Source organism: Malus sylvestris, assembly GCF_916048215.2.
Source record: "Malus sylvestris chromosome 4 unlocalized genomic scaffold, drMalSylv7.2 SUPER_4_unloc_8, whole genome shotgun sequence".
Classification (NCBI taxonomy): domain Eukaryota; kingdom Viridiplantae; phylum Streptophyta; class Magnoliopsida; order Rosales; family Rosaceae; genus Malus; species Malus sylvestris.
Genome location: NW_025920900.1, coordinates 1 through 17549, shown reverse-complemented (window position 1 = coordinate 17549; position 17549 = coordinate 1). Strand labels below are relative to the sequence as shown.

The following is a 17549-nucleotide window of genomic DNA, read 5'->3' as shown; positions in this document are numbered from 1 at the left end:
CCCCCACCTCTTTTTAATTTTCGTAGTTATTGTTAGCGGCTTATTTATTAATTATATTTTTTGAATTTTCGAGGGACGGTCGTGATGAACATTTATTTATGAATTTCGTGCGATCGTTGGGGGGCGGTGTGATTTTCACACGCGTAAAGGTTACGGCCAAAGAATGGTTATATACAATTACAAGTCATAGAATAACGGATGCGATCATACCAACTCACATGCACCGGATCCCATCAGAACTCCGAAGTTAAGCGAGTTTGGGCGAGAGTAGTACTAGGATGGGTGACCTCCTGGGAAGTCCTCGTGTTGCATCCCCCCCACCTCTTTTTTAATTTTCGTAGTTATTGTTAGCGGCTTATTTATTAATTATATTTTTTGAATTTTCGAGGGACGGTCGTGATGAACATTTATTTATGAATTTCGTGCGATCGTTGGGGGGCGGTGTGATTTTCACACGCGTAAAGGTTACGGCCAAAGAAATGGTTATATACAATTACAAGTCATAGAATAACGGATGCGATCATACCAACTCACATGCACCGGATCCCATCAGAACTCCGAAGTTAAGCGAGTTTGGGCGAGAGTAGTACTAGGATGGGTGACCTCCTGGGAAGTCCTCGTGTTGCATCCCCCCCACCTCTTTTTTAATTTTCGTAGTTATTGTTAGCGGCTTATTTATTAATTATATTTTTTGAATTTTCGAGGGACGGTCGTGATGAACATTTATTTATGAATTTCGTGCGATCGTTGGGGGGCGGTGTGATTTTCACACGCGTAAAGGTTACGGCCAAAGAAATGGTTATATACAATTACAAGTCATAGAATAACGGATGCGATCATACCAACTCACATGCACCGGATCCCATCAGAACTCCGAAGTTAAGCGAGTTTGGGCGAGAGTAGTACTAGGATGGGTGACCTCCTGGGAAGTCCTCGTGTTGCATCCCCCCCACCTCTTTTAAATTTTCGTAGTTATTGTTAGCGGCTTATTTATTAATTATATTTTTTGAATTTTCGAGGGACGGTCGTGATGAACATTTATTTATGAATTTCGTGCGATCGTTGGGGGGCGGTGTGATTTTCACACGCGTAAAGGTTACGGCCAAAGAAATGGTTATATACAATTACAAGTCATAGAATAACGGATGCGATCATACCAACTCACATGCACCGGATCCCATCAGAACTCCGAAGTTAAGCGAGTTTGGGCGAGAGTAGTACTAGGATGGGTGACCTCCTGGGAAGTCCTCGTGTTGCATCCCCCCCACCTCTTTTTTAATTTTCGTAGTTATTGTTAGCGGCTTATTTATTAATTATATTTTTTGAATTTTCGAGGGACGGTCGTGATGAACATTTATTTATGAATTTCGTGCGATCGTTGGGGGGCGGTGTGATTTTCACACGCGTAAAGGTTACGGCCAAAGAAATGGTTATATACAATTACAAGTCATAGAATAACGGATGCGATCATACCAACTCACATGCACCGGATCCCATCAGAACTCCGAAGTTAAGCGAGTTTGGGCGAGAGTAGTACTAGGATGGGTGACCTCCTGGGAAGTCCTCGTGTTGCATCCCCCCCACCTCTTTTTTAATTTTCGTAGTTATTGTTAGCGGCTTATTTATTAATTATATTTTTTGAATTTTCGAGGGACGGTCGTGATGAACATTTATTTATGAATTTCGTGCGATCGTTGGGGGGCGGTGTGATTTTCACACGCGTAAAGGTTACGGCCAAAGAAATGGTTATATACAATTACAAGTCATAGAATAACGGATGCGATCATACCAACTCACATGCACCGGATCCCATCAGAACTCCGAAGTTAAGCGAGTTTGGGCGAGAGTAGTACTAGGATGGGTGACCTCCTGGGAAGTCCTCGTGTTGCATCCCCCCCACCTCTTTTTTAATTTTCGTAGTTATTGTTAGCGGCTTATTTATTAATTATATTTTTTGAATTTTCGAGGGACGGTCGTGATGAACATTTATTTATGAATTTCGTGCGATCGTTGGGGGGCGGTGTGATTTTCACACGCGTAAAGGTTACGGCCAAAGAAATGGTTATATACAATTACAAGTCATAGAATAACGGATGCGATCATACCAACTCACATGCACCGGATCCCATCAGAACTCCGAAGTTAAGCGAGTTTGGGCGAGAGTAGTACTAGGATGGGTGACCTCCTGGGAAGTCCTCGTGTTGCATCCCCCCCACCTCTTTTTTAATTTTCGTAGTTATTGTTAGCGGCTTATTTATTAATTATATTTTTTGAATTTTCGAGGGACGGTCGTGATGAACATTTATTTATGAATTTCGTGCGATCGTTGGGGGGCGGTGTGATTTTCACACGCGTAAAGGTTACGGCCAAAGAAATGGTTATATACAATTACAAGTCATAGAATAACGGATGCGATCATACCAACTCACATGCACCGGATCCCATCAGAACTCCGAAGTTAAGCGAGTTTGGGCGAGAGTAGTACTAGGATGGGTGACCTCCTGGGAAGTCCTCGTGTTGCATCCCCCCCACCTCTTTTTTAATTTTCGTAGTTATTGTTAGCGGCTTATTTATTAATTATATTTTTTGAATTTTCGAGGGACGGTCGTGATGAACATTTATTTATGAATTTCGTGCGATCGTTGGGGGGCGGTGTGATTTTCACACGCGTAAAGGTTACGGCCAAAGAAATGGTTATATACAATTACAAGTCATAGAATAACGGATGCGATCATACCAACTCACATGCACCGGATCCCATCAGAACTCCGAAGTTAAGCGAGTTTGGGCGAGAGTAGTACTAGGATGGGTGACCTCCTGGGAAGTCCTCGTGTTGCATCCCCCCCACCTCTTTTTAATTTTCGTAGTTATTGTTAGCGGCTTATTTATTAATTATATTTTTTGAATTTTCGAGGGACGGTCGTGATGAACATTTATTTATGAATTTCGTGCGATCGTTGGGGGGCGGTGTGATTTTCACACGCGTAAAGGTTACGGCCAAAGAAATGGTTATATACAATTACAAGTCATAGAATAACGGATGCGATCATACCAACTCACATGCACCGGATCCCATCAGAACTCCGAAGTTAAGCGAGTTTGGGCGAGAGTAGTACTAGGATGGGTGACCTCCTGGGAAGTCCTCGTGTTGCATCCCCCCCACCTCTTTTTTAATTTTCGTAGTTATTGTTAGCGGCTTATTTATTAATTATATTTTTTGAATTTTCGAGGGACGGTCGTGATGAACATTTATTTATGAATTTCGTGCGATCGTTGGGGGGCGGTGTGATTTTCACACGCGTAAAGGTTACGGCCAAAGAAATGGTTATATACAATTACAAGTCATAGAATAACGGATGCGATCATACCAACTCACATGCACCGGATCCCATCAGAACTCCGAAGTTAAGCGAGTTTGGGCGAGAGTAGTACTAGGATGGGTGACCTCCTGGGAAGTCCTCGTGTTGCATCCCCCCCACCTCTTTTTTAATTTTCGTAGTTATTGTTAGCGGCTTATTTATTAATTATATTTTTTGAATTTTCGAGGGACGGTCGTGATGAACATTTATTTATGAATTTCGTGCGATCGTTGGGGGGCGGTGTGATTTTCACACGCGTAAAGGTTACGGCCAAAGAAATGGTTATATACAATTACAAGTCATAGAATAACGGATGCGATCATACCAACTCACATGCACCGGATCCCATCAGAACTCCGAAGTTAAGCGAGTTTGGGCGAGAGTAGTACTAGGATGGGTGACCTCCTGGGAAGTCCTCGTGTTGCATCCCCCCCACCTCTTTTTTAATTTTCGTAGTTATTGTTAGCGGCTTATTTATTAATTATATTTTTTGAATTTTCGAGGGACGGTCGTGATGAACATTTATTTATGAATTTCGTGCGATCGTTGGGGGGCGGTGTGATTTTCACACGCGTAAAGGTTACGGCCAAAGAAATGGTTATATACAATTACAAGTCATAGAATAACGGATGCGATCATACCAACTCACATGCACCGGATCCCATCAGAACTCCGAAGTTAAGCGAGTTTGGGCGAGAGTAGTACTAGGATGGGTGACCTCCTGGGAAGTCCTCGTGTTGCATCCCCCCCACCTCTTTTTTAATTTTCGTAGTTATTGTTAGCGGCTTATTTATTAATTATATTTTTTGAATTTTCGAGGGACGGTCGTGATGAACATTTATTTATGAATTTCGTGCGATCGTTGGGGGGCGGTGTGATTTTCACACGCGTAAAGGTTACGGCCAAAGAAATGGTTATATACAATTACAAGTCATAGAATAACGGATGCGATCATACCAACTCACATGCACCGGATCCCATCAGAACTCCGAAGTTAAGCGAGTTTGGGCGAGAGTAGTACTAGGATGGGTGACCTCCTGGGAAGTCCTCGTGTTGCATCCCCCCCACCTCTTTTTAATTTTCGTAGTTATTGTTAGCGGCTTATTTATTAATTATATTTTTTGAATTTTCGAGGGACGGTCGTGATGAACATTTATTTATGAATTTCGTGCGATCGTTGGGGGGCGGTGTGATTTTCACACGCGTAAAGGTTACGGCCAAAGAAATGGTTATATACAATTACAAGTCATAGAATAACGGATGCGATCATACCAACTCACATGCACCGGATCCCATCAGAACTCCGAAGTTAAGCGAGTTTGGGCGAGAGTAGTACTAGGATGGGTGACCTCCTGGGAAGTCCTCGTGTTGCATCCCCCCCACCTCTTTTTTAATTTTCGTAGTTATTGTTAGCGGCTTATTTATTAATTATATTTTTTGAATTTTCGAGGGACGGTCGTGATGAACATTTATTTATGAATTTCGTGCGATCGTTGGGGGGCGGTGTGATTTTCACACGCGTAAAGGTTACGGCCAAAGAAATGGTTATATACAATTACAAGTCATAGAATAACGGATGCGATCATACCAACTCACATGCACCGGATCCCATCAGAACTCCGAAGTTAAGCGAGTTTGGGCGAGAGTAGTACTAGGATGGGTGACCTCCTGGGAAGTCCTCGTGTTGCATCCCCCCCACCTCTTTTTTAATTTTCGTAGTTATTGTTAGCGGCTTATTTATTAATTATATTTTTTGAATTTTCGAGGGACGGTCGTGATGAACATTTATTTATGAATTTCGTGCGATCGTTGGGGGGCGGTGTGATTTTCACACGCGTAAAGGTTACGGCCAAAGAAATGGTTATATACAATTACAAGTCATAGAATAACGGATGCGATCATACCAACTCACATGCACCGGATCCCATCAGAACTCCGAAGTTAAGCGAGTTTGGGCGAGAGTAGTACTAGGATGGGTGACCTCCTGGGAAGTCCTCGTGTTGCATCCCCCCCACCTCTTTTTTAATTTTCGTAGTTATTGTTAGCGGCTTATTTATTAATTATATTTTTTGAATTTTCGAGGGACGGTCGTGATGAACATTTATTTATGAATTTCGTGCGATCGTTGGGGGGCGGTGTGATTTTCACACGCGTAAAGGTTACGGCCAAAGAAATGGTTATATACAATTACAAGTCATAGAATAACGGATGCGATCATACCAACTCACATGCACCGGATCCCATCAGAACTCCGAAGTTAAGCGAGTTTGGGCGAGAGTAGTACTAGGATGGGTGACCTCCTGGGAAGTCCTCGTGTTGCATCCCCCCCACCTCTTTTTTAATTTTCGTAGTTATTGTTAGCGGCTTATTTATTAATTATATTTTTTGAATTTTCGAGGGACGGTCGTGATGAACATTTATTTATGAATTTCGTGCGATCGTTGGGGGGCGGTGTGATTTTCACACGCGTAAAGGTTACGGCCAAAGAAATGGTTATATACAATTACAAGTCATAGAATAACGGATGCGATCATACCAACTCACATGCACCGGATCCCATCAGAACTCCGAAGTTAAGCGAGTTTGGGCGAGAGTAGTACTAGGATGGGTGACCTCCTGGGAAGTCCTCGTGTTGCATCCCCCCCACCTCTTTTTTAATTTTCGTAGTTATTGTTAGCGGCTTATTTATTAATTATATTTTTTGAATTTTCGAGGGACGGTCGTGATGAACATTTATTTATGAATTTCGTGCGATCGTTGGGGGGCGGTGTGATTTTCACACGCGTAAAGGTTACGGCCAAAGAAATGGTTATATACAATTACAAGTCATAGAATAACGGATGCGATCATACCAACTCACATGCACCGGATCCCATCAGAACTCCGAAGTTAAGCGAGTTTGGGCGAGAGTAGTACTAGGATGGGTGACCTCCTGGGAAGTCCTCGTGTTGCATCCCCCCCACCTCTTTTTTAATTTTCGTAGTTATTGTTAGCGGCTTATTTATTAATTATATTTTTTGAATTTTCGAGGGACGGTCGTGATGAACATTTATTTATGAATTTCGTGCGATCGTTGGGGGGCGGTGTGATTTTCACACGCGTAAAGGTTACGGCCAAAGAAATGGTTATATACAATTACAAGTCATAGAATAACGGATGCGATCATACCAACTCACATGCACCGGATCCCATCAGAACTCCGAAGTTAAGCGAGTTTGGGCGAGAGTAGTACTAGGATGGGTGACCTCCTGGGAAGTCCTCGTGTTGCATCCCCCCCACCTCTTTTTTAATTTTCGTAGTTATTGTTAGCGGCTTATTTATTAATTATATTTTTTGAATTTTCGAGGGACGGTCGTGATGAACATTTATTTATGAATTTCGTGCGATCGTTGGGGGGCGGTGTGATTTTCACACGCGTAAAGGTTACGGCCAAAGAAATGGTTATATACAATTACAAGTCATAGAATAACGGATGCGATCATACCAACTCACATGCACCGGATCCCATCAGAACTCCGAAGTTAAGCGAGTTTGGGCGAGAGTAGTACTAGGATGGGTGACCTCCTGGGAAGTCCTCGTGTTGCATCCCCCCCACCTCTTTTTAATTTTCGTAGTTATTGTTAGCGGCTTATTTATTAATTATATTTTTTGAATTTTCGAGGGACGGTCGTGATGAACATTTATTTATGAATTTCGTGCGATCGTTGGGGGGCGGTGTGATTTTCACACGCGTAAAGGTTACGGCCAAAGAAATGGTTATATACAATTACAAGTCATAGAATAACGGATGCGATCATACCAACTCACATGCACCGGATCCCATCAGAACTCCGAAGTTAAGCGAGTTTGGGCGAGAGTAGTACTAGGATGGGTGACCTCCTGGGAAGTCCTCGTGTTGCATCCCCCCCACCTCTTTTTTAATTTTCGTAGTTATTGTTAGCGGCTTATTTATTAATTATATTTTTTGAATTTTCGAGGGACGGTCGTGATGAACATTTATTTATGAATTTCGTGCGATCGTTGGGGGGCGGTGTGATTTTCACACGCGTAAAGGTTACGGCCAAAGAAATGGTTATATACAATTACAAGTCATAGAATAACGGATGCGATCATACCAACTCACATGCACCGGATCCCATCAGAACTCCGAAGTTAAGCGAGTTTGGGCGAGAGTAGTACTAGGATGGGTGACCTCCTGGGAAGTCCTCGTGTTGCATCCCCCCCACCTCTTTTTTAATTTTCGTAGTTATTGTTAGCGGCTTATTTATTAATTATATTTTTTGAATTTTCGAGGGACGGTCGTGATGAACATTTATTTATGAATTTCGTGCGATCGTTGGGGGGCGGTGTGATTTTCACACGCGTAAAGGTTACGGCCAAAGAAATGGTTATATACAATTACAAGTCATAGAATAACGGATGCGATCATACCAACTCACATGCACCGGATCCCATCAGAACTCCGAAGTTAAGCGAGTTTGGGCGAGAGTAGTACTAGGATGGGTGACCTCCTGGGAAGTCCTCGTGTTGCATCCCCCCCACCTCTTTTTTAATTTTCGTAGTTATTGTTAGCGGCTTATTTATTAATTATATTTTTTGAATTTTCGAGGGACGGTCGTGATGAACATTTATTTATGAATTTCGTGCGATCGTTGGGGGGCGGTGTGATTTTCACACGCGTAAAGGTTACGGCCAAAGAAATGGTTATATACAATTACAAGTCATAGAATAACGGATGCGATCATACCAACTCACATGCACCGGATCCCATCAGAACTCCGAAGTTAAGCGAGTTTGGGCGAGAGTAGTACTAGGATGGGTGACCTCCTGGGAAGTCCTCGTGTTGCATCCCCCCCACCTCTTTTTTAATTTTCGTAGTTATTGTTAGCGGCTTATTTATTAATTATATTTTTTGAATTTTCGAGGGACGGTCGTGATGAACATTTATTTATGAATTTCGTGCGATCGTTGGGGGGCGGTGTGATTTTCACACGCGTAAAGGTTACGGCCAAAGAAATGGTTATATACAATTACAAGTCATAGAATAACGGATGCGATCATACCAACTCACATGCACCGGATCCCATCAGAACTCCGAAGTTAAGCGAGTTTGGGCGAGAGTAGTACTAGGATGGGTGACCTCCTGGGAAGTCCTCGTGTTGCATCCCCCCCACCTCTTTTTTAATTTTCGTAGTTATTGTTAGCGGCTTATTTATTAATTATATTTTTTGAATTTTCGAGGGACGGTCGTGATGAACATTTATTTATGAATTTCGTGCGATCGTTGGGGGGCGGTGTGATTTTCACACGCGTAAAGGTTACGGCCAAAGAAATGGTTATATACAATTACAAGTCATAGAATAACGGATGCGATCATACCAACTCACATGCACCGGATCCCATCAGAACTCCGAAGTTAAGCGAGTTTGGGCGAGAGTAGTACTAGGATGGGTGACCTCCTGGGAAGTCCTCGTGTTGCATCCCCCCCACCTCTTTTTTAATTTTCGTAGTTATTGTTAGCGGCTTATTTATTAATTATATTTTTTGAATTTTCGAGGGACGGTCGTGATGAACATTTATTTATGAATTTCGTGCGATCGTTGGGGGGCGGTGTGATTTTCACACGCGTAAAGGTTACGGCCAAAGAAATGGTTATATACAATTACAAGTCATAGAATAACGGATGCGATCATACCAACTCACATGCACCGGATCCCATCAGAACTCCGAAGTTAAGCGAGTTTGGGCGAGAGTAGTACTAGGATGGGTGACCTCCTGGGAAGTCCTCGTGTTGCATCCCCCCCACCTCTTTTTTAATTTTCGTAGTTATTGTTAGCGGCTTATTTATTAATTATATTTTTTGAATTTTCGAGGGACGGTCGTGATGAACATTTATTTATGAATTTCGTGCGATCGTTGGGGGGCGGTGTGATTTTCACACGCGTAAAGGTTACGGCCAAAGAAATGGTTATATACAATTACAAGTCATAGAATAACGGATGCGATCATACCAACTCACATGCACCGGATCCCATCAGAACTCCGAAGTTAAGCGAGTTTGGGCGAGAGTAGTACTAGGATGGGTGACCTCCTGGGAAGTCCTCGTGTTGCATCCCCCCCACCTCTTTTTTAATTTTCGTAGTTATTGTTAGCGGCTTATTTATTAATTATATTTTTTGAATTTTCGAGGGACGGTCGTGATGAACATTTATTTATGAATTTCGTGCGATCGTTGGGGGGCGGTGTGATTTTCACACGCGTAAAGGTTACGGCCAAAGAAATGGTTATATACAATTACAAGTCATAGAATAACGGATGCGATCATACCAACTCACATGCACCGGATCCCATCAGAACTCCGAAGTTAAGCGAGTTTGGGCGAGAGTAGTACTAGGATGGGTGACCTCCTGGGAAGTCCTCGTGTTGCATCCCCCCCACCTCTTTTTTAATTTTCGTAGTTATTGTTAGCGGCTTATTTATTAATTATATTTTTTGAATTTTCGAGGGACGGTCGTGATGAACATTTATTTATGAATTTCGTGCGATCGTTGGGGGGCGGTGTGATTTTCACACGCGTAAAGGTTACGGCCAAAGAAATGGTTATATACAATTACAAGTCATAGAATAACGGATGCGATCATACCAACTCACATGCACCGGATCCCATCAGAACTCCGAAGTTAAGCGAGTTTGGGCGAGAGTAGTACTAGGATGGGTGACCTCCTGGGAAGTCCTCGTGTTGCATCCCCCCCACCTCTTTTTTAATTTTCGTAGTTATTGTTAGCGGCTTATTTATTAATTATATTTTTTGAATTTTCGAGGGACGGTCGTGATGAACATTTATTTATGAATTTCGTGCGATCGTTGGGGGGCGGTGTGATTTTCACACGCGTAAAGGTTACGGCCAAAGAAATGGTTATATACAATTACAAGTCATAGAATAACGGATGCGATCATACCAACTCACATGCACCGGATCCCATCAGAACTCCGAAGTTAAGCGAGTTTGGGCGAGAGTAGTACTAGGATGGGTGACCTCCTGGGAAGTCCTCGTGTTGCATCCCCCCCACCTCTTTTTTAATTTTCGTAGTTATTGTTAGCGGCTTATTTATTAATTATATTTTTTGAATTTTCGAGGGACGGTCGTGATGAACATTTATTTATGAATTTCGTGCGATCGTTGGGGGGCGGTGTGATTTTCACACGCGTAAAGGTTACGGCCAAAGAAATGGTTATATACAATTACAAGTCATAGAATAACGGATGCGATCATACCAACTCACATGCACCGGATCCCATCAGAACTCCGAAGTTAAGCGAGTTTGGGCGAGAGTAGTACTAGGATGGGTGACCTCCTGGGAAGTCCTCGTGTTGCATCCCCCCCACCTCTTTTTTAATTTTCGTAGTTATTGTTAGCGGCTTATTTATTAATTATATTTTTTGAATTTTCGAGGGACGGTCGTGATGAACATTTATTTATGAATTTCGTGCGATCGTTGGGGGGCGGTGTGATTTTCACACGCGTAAAGGTTACGGCCAAAGAAATGGTTATATACAATTACAAGTCATAGAATAACGGATGCGATCATACCAACTCACATGCACCGGATCCCATCAGAACTCCGAAGTTAAGCGAGTTTGGGCGAGAGTAGTACTAGGATGGGTGACCTCCTGGGAAGTCCTCGTGTTGCATCCCCCCCACCTCTTTTTTAATTTTCGTAGTTATTGTTAGCGGCTTATTTATTAATTATATTTTTTGAATTTTCGAGGGACGGTCGTGATGAACATTTATTTATGAATTTCGTGCGATCGTTGGGGGGCGGTGTGATTTTCACACGCGTAAAGGTTACGGCCAAAGAAATGGTTATATACAATTACAAGTCATAGAATAACGGATGCGATCATACCAACTCACATGCACCGGATCCCATCAGAACTCCGAAGTTAAGCGAGTTTGGGCGAGAGTAGTACTAGGATGGGTGACCTCCTGGGAAGTCCTCGTGTTGCATCCCCCCCACCTCTTTTTTAATTTTCGTAGTTATTGTTAGCGGCTTATTTATTAATTATATTTTTTGAATTTTCGAGGGACGGTCGTGATGAACATTTATTTATGAATTTCGTGCGATCGTTGGGGGGCGGTGTGATTTTCACACGCGTAAAGGTTACGGCCAAAGAAATGGTTATATACAATTACAAGTCATAGAATAACGGATGCGATCATACCAACTCACATGCACCGGATCCCATCAGAACTCCGAAGTTAAGCGAGTTTGGGCGAGAGTAGTACTAGGATGGGTGACCTCCTGGGAAGTCCTCGTGTTGCATCCCCCCCACCTCTTTTTTAATTTTCGTAGTTATTGTTAGCGGCTTATTTATTAATTATATTTTTTGAATTTTCGAGGGACGGTCGTGATGAACATTTATTTATGAATTTCGTGCGATCGTTGGGGGGCGGTGTGATTTTCACACGCGTAAAGGTTACGGCCAAAGAAATGGTTATATACAATTACAAGTCATAGAATAACGGATGCGATCATACCAACTCACATGCACCGGATCCCATCAGAACTCCGAAGTTAAGCGAGTTTGGGCGAGAGTAGTACTAGGATGGGTGACCTCCTGGGAAGTCCTCGTGTTGCATCCCCCCCACCTCTTTTTTAATTTTCGTAGTTATTGTTAGCGGCTTATTTATTAATTATATTTTTTGAATTTTCGAGGGACGGTCGTGATGAACATTTATTTATGAATTTCGTGCGATCGTTGGGGGGCGGTGTGATTTTCACACGCGTAAAGGTTACGGCCAAAGAAATGGTTATATACAATTACAAGTCATAGAATAACGGATGCGATCATACCAACTCACATGCACCGGATCCCATCAGAACTCCGAAGTTAAGCGAGTTTGGGCGAGAGTAGTACTAGGATGGGTGACCTCCTGGGAAGTCCTCGTGTTGCATCCCCCCCACCTCTTTTTTAATTTTCGTAGTTATTGTTAGCGGCTTATTTATTAATTATATTTTTTGAATTTTCGAGGGACGGTCGTGATGAACATTTATTTATGAATTTCGTGCGATCGTTGGGGGGCGGTGTGATTTTCACACGCGTAAAGGTTACGGCCAAAGAAATGGTTATATACAATTACAAGTCATAGAATAACGGATGCGATCATACCAACTCACATGCACCGGATCCCATCAGAACTCCGAAGTTAAGCGAGTTTGGGCGAGAGTAGTACTAGGATGGGTGACCTCCTGGGAAGTCCTCGTGTTGCATCCCCCCCACCTCTTTTTTAATTTTCGTAGTTATTGTTAGCGGCTTATTTATTAATTATATTTTTTGAATTTTCGAGGGACGGTCGTGATGAACATTTATTTATGAATTTCGTGCGATCGTTGGGGGGCGGTGTGATTTTCACACGCGTAAAGGTTACGGCCAAAGAAATGGTTATATACAATTACAAGTCATAGAATAACGGATGCGATCATACCAACTCACATGCACCGGATCCCATCAGAACTCCGAAGTTAAGCGAGTTTGGGCGAGAGTAGTACTAGGATGGGTGACCTCCTGGGAAGTCCTCGTGTTGCATCCCCCCCACCTCTTTTTTAATTTTCGTAGTTATTGTTAGCGGCTTATTTATTAATTATATTTTTTGAATTTTCGAGGGACGGTCGTGATGAACATTTATTTATGAATTTCGTGCGATCGTTGGGGGGCGGTGTGATTTTCACACGCGTAAAGGTTACGGCCAAAGAAATGGTTATATACAATTACAAGTCATAGAATAACGGATGCGATCATACCAACTCACATGCACCGGATCCCATCAGAACTCCGAAGTTAAGCGAGTTTGGGCGAGAGTAGTACTAGGATGGGTGACCTCCTGGGAAGTCCTCGTGTTGCATCCCCCCCACCTCTTTTTTAATTTTCGTAGTTATTGTTAGCGGCTTATTTATTAATTATATTTTTTGAATTTTCGAGGGACGGTCGTGATGAACATTTATTTATGAATTTCGTGCGATCGTTGGGGGGCGGTGTGATTTTCACACGCGTAAAGGTTACGGCCAAAGAAATGGTTATATACAATTACAAGTCATAGAATAACGGATGCGATCATACCAACTCACATGCACCGGATCCCATCAGAACTCCGAAGTTAAGCGAGTTTGGGCGAGAGTAGTACTAGGATGGGTGACCTCCTGGGAAGTCCTCGTGTTGCATCCCCCCCACCTCTTTTTTAATTTTCGTAGTTATTGTTAGCGGCTTATTTATTAATTATATTTTTTGAATTTTCGAGGGACGGTCGTGATGAACATTTATTTATGAATTTCGTGCGATCGTTGGGGGGCGGTGTGATTTTCACACGCGTAAAGGTTACGGCCAAAGAAATGGTTATATACAATTACAAGTCATAGAATAACGGATGCGATCATACCAACTCACATGCACCGGATCCCATCAGAACTCCGAAGTTAAGCGAGTTTGGGCGAGAGTAGTACTAGGATGGGTGACCTCCTGGGAAGTCCTCGTGTTGCATCCCCCCCACCTCTTTTTTAATTTTCGTAGTTATTGTTAGCGGCTTATTTATTAATTATATTTTTTGAATTTTCGAGGGACGGTCGTGATGAACATTTATTTATGAATTTCGTGCGATCGTTGGGGGGCGGTGTGATTTTCACACGCGTAAAGGTTACGGCCAAAGAAATGGTTATATACAATTACAAGTCATAGAATAACGGATGCGATCATACCAACTCACATGCACCGGATCCCATCAGAACTCCGAAGTTAAGCGAGTTTGGGCGAGAGTAGTACTAGGATGGGTGACCTCCTGGGAAGTCCTCGTGTTGCATCCCCCCCACCTCTTTTTTAATTTTCGTAGTTATTGTTAGCGGCTTATTTATTAATTATATTTTTTGAATTTTCGAGGGACGGTCGTGATGAACATTTATTTATGAATTTCGTGCGATCGTTGGGGGGCGGTGTGATTTTCACACGCGTAAAGGTTACGGCCAAAGAAATGGTTATATACAATTACAAGTCATAGAATAACGGATGCGATCATACCAACTCACATGCACCGGATCCCATCAGAACTCCGAAGTTAAGCGAGTTTGGGCGAGAGTAGTACTAGGATGGGTGACCTCCTGGGAAGTCCTCGTGTTGCATCCCCCCCACCTCTTTTTTAATTTTCGTAGTTATTGTTAGCGGCTTATTTATTAATTATATTTTTTGAATTTTCGAGGGACGGTCGTGATGAACATTTATTTATGAATTTCGTGCGATCGTTGGGGGGCGGTGTGATTTTCACACGCGTAAAGGTTACGGCCAAAGAAATGGTTATATACAATTACAAGTCATAGAATAACGGATGCGATCATACCAACTCACATGCACCGGATCCCATCAGAACTCCGAAGTTAAGCGAGTTTGGGCGAGAGTAGTACTAGGATGGGTGACCTCCTGGGAAGTCCTCGTGTTGCATCCCCCCCACCTCTTTTTTAATTTTCGTAGTTATTGTTAGCGGCTTATTTATTAATTATATTTTTTGAATTTTCGAGGGACGGTCGTGATGAACATTTATTTATGAATTTCGTGCGATCGTTGGGGGGCGGTGTGATTTTCACACGCGTAAAGGTTACGGCCAAAGAAATGGTTATATACAATTACAAGTCATAGAATAACGGATGCGATCATACCAACTCACATGCACCGGATCCCATCAGAACTCCGAAGTTAAGCGAGTTTGGGCGAGAGTAGTACTAGGATGGGTGACCTCCTGGGAAGTCCTCGTGTTGCATCCCCCCCACCTCTTTTTTAATTTTCGTAGTTATTGTTAGCGGCTTATTTATTAATTATATTTTTTGAATTTTCGAGGGACGGTCGTGATGAACATTTATTTATGAATTTCGTGCGATCGTTGGGGGGCGGTGTGATTTTCACACGCGTAAAGGTTACGGCCAAAGAAATGGTTATATACAATTACAAGTCATAGAATAACGGATGCGATCATACCAACTCACATGCACCGGATCCCATCAGAACTCCGAAGTTAAGCGAGTTTGGGCGAGAGTAGTACTAGGATGGGTGACCTCCTGGGAAGTCCTCGTGTTGCATCCCCCCCACCTCTTTTTTAATTTTCGTAGTTATTGTTAGCGGCTTATTTATTAATTATATTTTTTGAATTTTCGAGGGACGGTCGTGATGAACATTTATTTATGAATTTCGTGCGATCGTTGGGGGGCGGTGTGATTTTCACACGCGTAAAGGTTACGGCCAAAGAAATGGTTATATACAATTACAAGTCATAGAATAACGGATGCGATCATACCAACTCACATGCACCGGATCCCATCAGAACTCCGAAGTTAAGCGAGTTTGGGCGAGAGTAGTACTAGGATGGGTGACCTCCTGGGAAGTCCTCGTGTTGCATCCCCCCCACCTCTTTTTTAATTTTCGTAGTTATTGTTAGCGGCTTATTTATTAATTATATTTTTTGAATTTTCGAGGGACGGTCGTGATGAACATTTATTTATGAATTTCGTGCGATCGTTGGGGGGCGGTGTGATTTTCACACGCGTAAAGGTTACGGCCAAAGAAATGGTTATATACAATTACAAGTCATAGAATAACGGATGCGATCATACCAACTCACATGCACCGGATCCCATCAGAACTCCGAAGTTAAGCGAGTTTGGGCGAGAGTAGTACTAGGATGGGTGACCTCCTGGGAAGTCCTCGTGTTGCATCCCCCCCACCTCTTTTTTAATTTTCGTAGTTATTGTTAGCGGCTTATTTATTAATTATATTTTTTGAATTTTCGAGGGACGGTCGTGATGAACATTTATTTATGAATTTCGTGCGATCGTTGGGGGGCGGTGTGATTTTCACACGCGTAAAGGTTACGGCCAAAGAAATGGTTATATACAATTACAAGTCATAGAATAACGGATGCGATCATACCAACTCACATGCACCGGATCCCATCAGAACTCCGAAGTTAAGCGAGTTTGGGCGAGAGTAGTACTAGGATGGGTGACCTCCTGGGAAGTCCTCGTGTTGCATCCCCCCCACCTCTTTTTTAATTTTCGTAGTTATTGTTAGCGGCTTATTTATTAATTATATTTTTTGAATTTTCGAGGGACGGTCGTGATGAACATTTATTTATGAATTTCGTGCGATCGTTGGGGGGCGGTGTGATTTTCACACGCGTAAAGGTTACGGCCAAAGAAATGGTTATATACAATTACAAGTCATAGAATAACGGATGCGATCATACCAACTCACATGCACCGGATCCCATCAGAACTCCGAAGTTAAGCGAGTTTGGGCGAGAGTAGTACTAGGATGGGTGACCTCCTGGGAAGTCCTCGTGTTGCATCCCCCCCACCTCTTTTTTAATTTTCGTAGTTATTGTTAGCGGCTTATTTATTAATTATATTTTTTGAATTTTCGAGGGACGGTCGTGATGAACATTTATTTATGAATTTCGTGCGATCGTTGGGGGGCGGTGTGATTTTCACACGCGTAAAGGTTACGGCCAAAGAAATGGTTAATATACAGATTTACAAGTCATAGAATAACGGATGCGATCATACCAACTCACATGCACCGGATCCCATCAGAACTCCGAAGTTAAGCGAGTTTGGGCGAGAGTAGTACTAGGATGGGTGACCTCCTGGGAAGTCCTCGTGTTGCATCCCCCCCACCTCTTTTTTAATTTTCGTAGTTATTGTTAGCGGCTTATTTATTAATTATATTTTTTGAATTTTCGAGGGACGGTCGTGATGAACATTTATTTATGAATTTCGTGCGATCGTTGGGGGGCGGTGTGATTTTCACACGCGTAAAGGTTACGGCCAAAGAAATGGTTTTATACAATTACAAGTCATAGAATAACGGATGCGATCATACCAACTCACATGCACCGGATCCCATCAGAACTCCGAAGTTAAGCGAGTTTGGGCGAGAGTAGTACTAGGATGGGTGACCTCCTGGGAAGTCCTCGTGTTGCATCCCCCCCACCTCTTTTTTAATTTTCGTAGTTATTGTTAGCGGCTTATTTATTAATTATATTTTTTGAATTTTCGAGGGACGGTCGTGATGAACATTTATTTATGAATTTCCGTGCGATCGTTGGGGGGGCGGTGTGATTTTCACACGCGTAAAGGTTACGGCCAAAGAAATGGT

General features: G+C 42.7%; 55 non-coding genes across 55 annotated transcripts; all 55 read left to right on the top strand.

Annotated features, from left to right (window-relative positions):
* Positions 1–196: 196 nt before the first annotated feature.
* On the top strand, positions 197–315 carry LOC126613453 (5S ribosomal RNA). The gene has a single exon (XR_007619991.1). It is a non-coding gene; the product is annotated as a 5S ribosomal RNA (ribosomal RNA).
* A 197-nt stretch (positions 316–512) lies between these two features.
* LOC126613452 (5S ribosomal RNA) lies at positions 513–631 on the top strand. Its single transcript, XR_007619990.1, has one exon. It is a non-coding gene; the product is annotated as a 5S ribosomal RNA (ribosomal RNA).
* Positions 632–828: 197 nt separating this feature from the next.
* Positions 829–947, top strand: LOC126613451 (5S ribosomal RNA). Its single transcript, XR_007619989.1, has one exon. It is a non-coding gene; the product is annotated as a 5S ribosomal RNA (ribosomal RNA).
* Positions 948–1143: 196 nt separating this feature from the next.
* Positions 1144–1262, top strand: LOC126613450 (5S ribosomal RNA). The gene has a single exon (XR_007619988.1). It is a non-coding gene; the product is annotated as a 5S ribosomal RNA (ribosomal RNA).
* Positions 1263–1459: 197 nt separating this feature from the next.
* On the top strand, positions 1460–1578 carry LOC126613449 (5S ribosomal RNA). The gene has a single exon (XR_007619987.1). It is a non-coding gene; the product is annotated as a 5S ribosomal RNA (ribosomal RNA).
* Positions 1579–1775: 197 nt separating this feature from the next.
* LOC126613504 (5S ribosomal RNA) lies at positions 1776–1894 on the top strand. Its single transcript, XR_007620040.1, has one exon. It is a non-coding gene; the product is annotated as a 5S ribosomal RNA (ribosomal RNA).
* Positions 1895–2091: 197 nt separating this feature from the next.
* LOC126613503 (5S ribosomal RNA) lies at positions 2092–2210 on the top strand. Its single transcript, XR_007620039.1, has one exon. It is a non-coding gene; the product is annotated as a 5S ribosomal RNA (ribosomal RNA).
* A 197-nt stretch (positions 2211–2407) lies between these two features.
* On the top strand, positions 2408–2526 carry LOC126613502 (5S ribosomal RNA). The gene has a single exon (XR_007620038.1). It is a non-coding gene; the product is annotated as a 5S ribosomal RNA (ribosomal RNA).
* Positions 2527–2723: 197 nt separating this feature from the next.
* Positions 2724–2842, top strand: LOC126613501 (5S ribosomal RNA). The gene has a single exon (XR_007620037.1). It is a non-coding gene; the product is annotated as a 5S ribosomal RNA (ribosomal RNA).
* A 196-nt stretch (positions 2843–3038) lies between these two features.
* LOC126613500 (5S ribosomal RNA) lies at positions 3039–3157 on the top strand. The gene has a single exon (XR_007620036.1). It is a non-coding gene; the product is annotated as a 5S ribosomal RNA (ribosomal RNA).
* A 197-nt stretch (positions 3158–3354) lies between these two features.
* Positions 3355–3473, top strand: LOC126613498 (5S ribosomal RNA). Its single transcript, XR_007620034.1, has one exon. It is a non-coding gene; the product is annotated as a 5S ribosomal RNA (ribosomal RNA).
* Positions 3474–3670: 197 nt separating this feature from the next.
* On the top strand, positions 3671–3789 carry LOC126613497 (5S ribosomal RNA). The gene has a single exon (XR_007620033.1). It is a non-coding gene; the product is annotated as a 5S ribosomal RNA (ribosomal RNA).
* Positions 3790–3986: 197 nt separating this feature from the next.
* On the top strand, positions 3987–4105 carry LOC126613496 (5S ribosomal RNA). The gene has a single exon (XR_007620032.1). It is a non-coding gene; the product is annotated as a 5S ribosomal RNA (ribosomal RNA).
* A 197-nt stretch (positions 4106–4302) lies between these two features.
* On the top strand, positions 4303–4421 carry LOC126613495 (5S ribosomal RNA). The gene has a single exon (XR_007620031.1). It is a non-coding gene; the product is annotated as a 5S ribosomal RNA (ribosomal RNA).
* Positions 4422–4617: 196 nt separating this feature from the next.
* On the top strand, positions 4618–4736 carry LOC126613494 (5S ribosomal RNA). The gene has a single exon (XR_007620030.1). It is a non-coding gene; the product is annotated as a 5S ribosomal RNA (ribosomal RNA).
* A 197-nt stretch (positions 4737–4933) lies between these two features.
* Positions 4934–5052, top strand: LOC126613493 (5S ribosomal RNA). The gene has a single exon (XR_007620029.1). It is a non-coding gene; the product is annotated as a 5S ribosomal RNA (ribosomal RNA).
* A 197-nt stretch (positions 5053–5249) lies between these two features.
* Positions 5250–5368, top strand: LOC126613492 (5S ribosomal RNA). The gene has a single exon (XR_007620028.1). It is a non-coding gene; the product is annotated as a 5S ribosomal RNA (ribosomal RNA).
* A 197-nt stretch (positions 5369–5565) lies between these two features.
* LOC126613491 (5S ribosomal RNA) lies at positions 5566–5684 on the top strand. Its single transcript, XR_007620027.1, has one exon. It is a non-coding gene; the product is annotated as a 5S ribosomal RNA (ribosomal RNA).
* Positions 5685–5881: 197 nt separating this feature from the next.
* On the top strand, positions 5882–6000 carry LOC126613490 (5S ribosomal RNA). The gene has a single exon (XR_007620026.1). It is a non-coding gene; the product is annotated as a 5S ribosomal RNA (ribosomal RNA).
* Positions 6001–6197: 197 nt separating this feature from the next.
* Positions 6198–6316, top strand: LOC126613489 (5S ribosomal RNA). Its single transcript, XR_007620025.1, has one exon. It is a non-coding gene; the product is annotated as a 5S ribosomal RNA (ribosomal RNA).
* Positions 6317–6513: 197 nt separating this feature from the next.
* Positions 6514–6632, top strand: LOC126613487 (5S ribosomal RNA). The gene has a single exon (XR_007620023.1). It is a non-coding gene; the product is annotated as a 5S ribosomal RNA (ribosomal RNA).
* A 197-nt stretch (positions 6633–6829) lies between these two features.
* LOC126613486 (5S ribosomal RNA) lies at positions 6830–6948 on the top strand. Its single transcript, XR_007620022.1, has one exon. It is a non-coding gene; the product is annotated as a 5S ribosomal RNA (ribosomal RNA).
* Positions 6949–7144: 196 nt separating this feature from the next.
* Positions 7145–7263, top strand: LOC126613485 (5S ribosomal RNA). Its single transcript, XR_007620021.1, has one exon. It is a non-coding gene; the product is annotated as a 5S ribosomal RNA (ribosomal RNA).
* A 197-nt stretch (positions 7264–7460) lies between these two features.
* On the top strand, positions 7461–7579 carry LOC126613484 (5S ribosomal RNA). Its single transcript, XR_007620020.1, has one exon. It is a non-coding gene; the product is annotated as a 5S ribosomal RNA (ribosomal RNA).
* Positions 7580–7776: 197 nt separating this feature from the next.
* Positions 7777–7895, top strand: LOC126613483 (5S ribosomal RNA). The gene has a single exon (XR_007620019.1). It is a non-coding gene; the product is annotated as a 5S ribosomal RNA (ribosomal RNA).
* Positions 7896–8092: 197 nt separating this feature from the next.
* On the top strand, positions 8093–8211 carry LOC126613482 (5S ribosomal RNA). Its single transcript, XR_007620018.1, has one exon. It is a non-coding gene; the product is annotated as a 5S ribosomal RNA (ribosomal RNA).
* A 197-nt stretch (positions 8212–8408) lies between these two features.
* Positions 8409–8527, top strand: LOC126613480 (5S ribosomal RNA). The gene has a single exon (XR_007620017.1). It is a non-coding gene; the product is annotated as a 5S ribosomal RNA (ribosomal RNA).
* Positions 8528–8724: 197 nt separating this feature from the next.
* LOC126613479 (5S ribosomal RNA) lies at positions 8725–8843 on the top strand. Its single transcript, XR_007620016.1, has one exon. It is a non-coding gene; the product is annotated as a 5S ribosomal RNA (ribosomal RNA).
* Positions 8844–9040: 197 nt separating this feature from the next.
* Positions 9041–9159, top strand: LOC126613478 (5S ribosomal RNA). Its single transcript, XR_007620015.1, has one exon. It is a non-coding gene; the product is annotated as a 5S ribosomal RNA (ribosomal RNA).
* Positions 9160–9356: 197 nt separating this feature from the next.
* LOC126613477 (5S ribosomal RNA) lies at positions 9357–9475 on the top strand. Its single transcript, XR_007620014.1, has one exon. It is a non-coding gene; the product is annotated as a 5S ribosomal RNA (ribosomal RNA).
* A 197-nt stretch (positions 9476–9672) lies between these two features.
* Positions 9673–9791, top strand: LOC126613475 (5S ribosomal RNA). The gene has a single exon (XR_007620012.1). It is a non-coding gene; the product is annotated as a 5S ribosomal RNA (ribosomal RNA).
* Positions 9792–9988: 197 nt separating this feature from the next.
* LOC126613474 (5S ribosomal RNA) lies at positions 9989–10107 on the top strand. Its single transcript, XR_007620011.1, has one exon. It is a non-coding gene; the product is annotated as a 5S ribosomal RNA (ribosomal RNA).
* Positions 10108–10304: 197 nt separating this feature from the next.
* Positions 10305–10423, top strand: LOC126613473 (5S ribosomal RNA). The gene has a single exon (XR_007620010.1). It is a non-coding gene; the product is annotated as a 5S ribosomal RNA (ribosomal RNA).
* Positions 10424–10620: 197 nt separating this feature from the next.
* Positions 10621–10739, top strand: LOC126613472 (5S ribosomal RNA). Its single transcript, XR_007620009.1, has one exon. It is a non-coding gene; the product is annotated as a 5S ribosomal RNA (ribosomal RNA).
* Positions 10740–10936: 197 nt separating this feature from the next.
* Positions 10937–11055, top strand: LOC126613471 (5S ribosomal RNA). Its single transcript, XR_007620008.1, has one exon. It is a non-coding gene; the product is annotated as a 5S ribosomal RNA (ribosomal RNA).
* A 197-nt stretch (positions 11056–11252) lies between these two features.
* On the top strand, positions 11253–11371 carry LOC126613470 (5S ribosomal RNA). Its single transcript, XR_007620007.1, has one exon. It is a non-coding gene; the product is annotated as a 5S ribosomal RNA (ribosomal RNA).
* Positions 11372–11568: 197 nt separating this feature from the next.
* On the top strand, positions 11569–11687 carry LOC126613469 (5S ribosomal RNA). Its single transcript, XR_007620006.1, has one exon. It is a non-coding gene; the product is annotated as a 5S ribosomal RNA (ribosomal RNA).
* A 197-nt stretch (positions 11688–11884) lies between these two features.
* LOC126613468 (5S ribosomal RNA) lies at positions 11885–12003 on the top strand. Its single transcript, XR_007620005.1, has one exon. It is a non-coding gene; the product is annotated as a 5S ribosomal RNA (ribosomal RNA).
* A 197-nt stretch (positions 12004–12200) lies between these two features.
* LOC126613467 (5S ribosomal RNA) lies at positions 12201–12319 on the top strand. Its single transcript, XR_007620004.1, has one exon. It is a non-coding gene; the product is annotated as a 5S ribosomal RNA (ribosomal RNA).
* A 197-nt stretch (positions 12320–12516) lies between these two features.
* On the top strand, positions 12517–12635 carry LOC126613466 (5S ribosomal RNA). Its single transcript, XR_007620003.1, has one exon. It is a non-coding gene; the product is annotated as a 5S ribosomal RNA (ribosomal RNA).
* Positions 12636–12832: 197 nt separating this feature from the next.
* On the top strand, positions 12833–12951 carry LOC126613464 (5S ribosomal RNA). The gene has a single exon (XR_007620001.1). It is a non-coding gene; the product is annotated as a 5S ribosomal RNA (ribosomal RNA).
* Positions 12952–13148: 197 nt separating this feature from the next.
* LOC126613463 (5S ribosomal RNA) lies at positions 13149–13267 on the top strand. The gene has a single exon (XR_007620000.1). It is a non-coding gene; the product is annotated as a 5S ribosomal RNA (ribosomal RNA).
* Positions 13268–13464: 197 nt separating this feature from the next.
* Positions 13465–13583, top strand: LOC126613462 (5S ribosomal RNA). The gene has a single exon (XR_007619999.1). It is a non-coding gene; the product is annotated as a 5S ribosomal RNA (ribosomal RNA).
* Positions 13584–13780: 197 nt separating this feature from the next.
* Positions 13781–13899, top strand: LOC126613461 (5S ribosomal RNA). Its single transcript, XR_007619998.1, has one exon. It is a non-coding gene; the product is annotated as a 5S ribosomal RNA (ribosomal RNA).
* Positions 13900–14096: 197 nt separating this feature from the next.
* Positions 14097–14215, top strand: LOC126613460 (5S ribosomal RNA). The gene has a single exon (XR_007619997.1). It is a non-coding gene; the product is annotated as a 5S ribosomal RNA (ribosomal RNA).
* Positions 14216–14412: 197 nt separating this feature from the next.
* LOC126613459 (5S ribosomal RNA) lies at positions 14413–14531 on the top strand. Its single transcript, XR_007619996.1, has one exon. It is a non-coding gene; the product is annotated as a 5S ribosomal RNA (ribosomal RNA).
* A 197-nt stretch (positions 14532–14728) lies between these two features.
* On the top strand, positions 14729–14847 carry LOC126613458 (5S ribosomal RNA). The gene has a single exon (XR_007619995.1). It is a non-coding gene; the product is annotated as a 5S ribosomal RNA (ribosomal RNA).
* A 197-nt stretch (positions 14848–15044) lies between these two features.
* LOC126613457 (5S ribosomal RNA) lies at positions 15045–15163 on the top strand. The gene has a single exon (XR_007619994.1). It is a non-coding gene; the product is annotated as a 5S ribosomal RNA (ribosomal RNA).
* Positions 15164–15360: 197 nt separating this feature from the next.
* Positions 15361–15479, top strand: LOC126613456 (5S ribosomal RNA). Its single transcript, XR_007619993.1, has one exon. It is a non-coding gene; the product is annotated as a 5S ribosomal RNA (ribosomal RNA).
* Positions 15480–15676: 197 nt separating this feature from the next.
* LOC126613454 (5S ribosomal RNA) lies at positions 15677–15795 on the top strand. Its single transcript, XR_007619992.1, has one exon. It is a non-coding gene; the product is annotated as a 5S ribosomal RNA (ribosomal RNA).
* A 197-nt stretch (positions 15796–15992) lies between these two features.
* LOC126613499 (5S ribosomal RNA) lies at positions 15993–16111 on the top strand. Its single transcript, XR_007620035.1, has one exon. It is a non-coding gene; the product is annotated as a 5S ribosomal RNA (ribosomal RNA).
* Positions 16112–16308: 197 nt separating this feature from the next.
* LOC126613488 (5S ribosomal RNA) lies at positions 16309–16427 on the top strand. The gene has a single exon (XR_007620024.1). It is a non-coding gene; the product is annotated as a 5S ribosomal RNA (ribosomal RNA).
* A 197-nt stretch (positions 16428–16624) lies between these two features.
* LOC126613476 (5S ribosomal RNA) lies at positions 16625–16743 on the top strand. The gene has a single exon (XR_007620013.1). It is a non-coding gene; the product is annotated as a 5S ribosomal RNA (ribosomal RNA).
* Positions 16744–16943: 200 nt separating this feature from the next.
* On the top strand, positions 16944–17062 carry LOC126613465 (5S ribosomal RNA). The gene has a single exon (XR_007620002.1). It is a non-coding gene; the product is annotated as a 5S ribosomal RNA (ribosomal RNA).
* A 197-nt stretch (positions 17063–17259) lies between these two features.
* LOC126613448 (5S ribosomal RNA) lies at positions 17260–17378 on the top strand. The gene has a single exon (XR_007619986.1). It is a non-coding gene; the product is annotated as a 5S ribosomal RNA (ribosomal RNA).
* Positions 17379–17549: the final 171 nt, after the last annotated feature.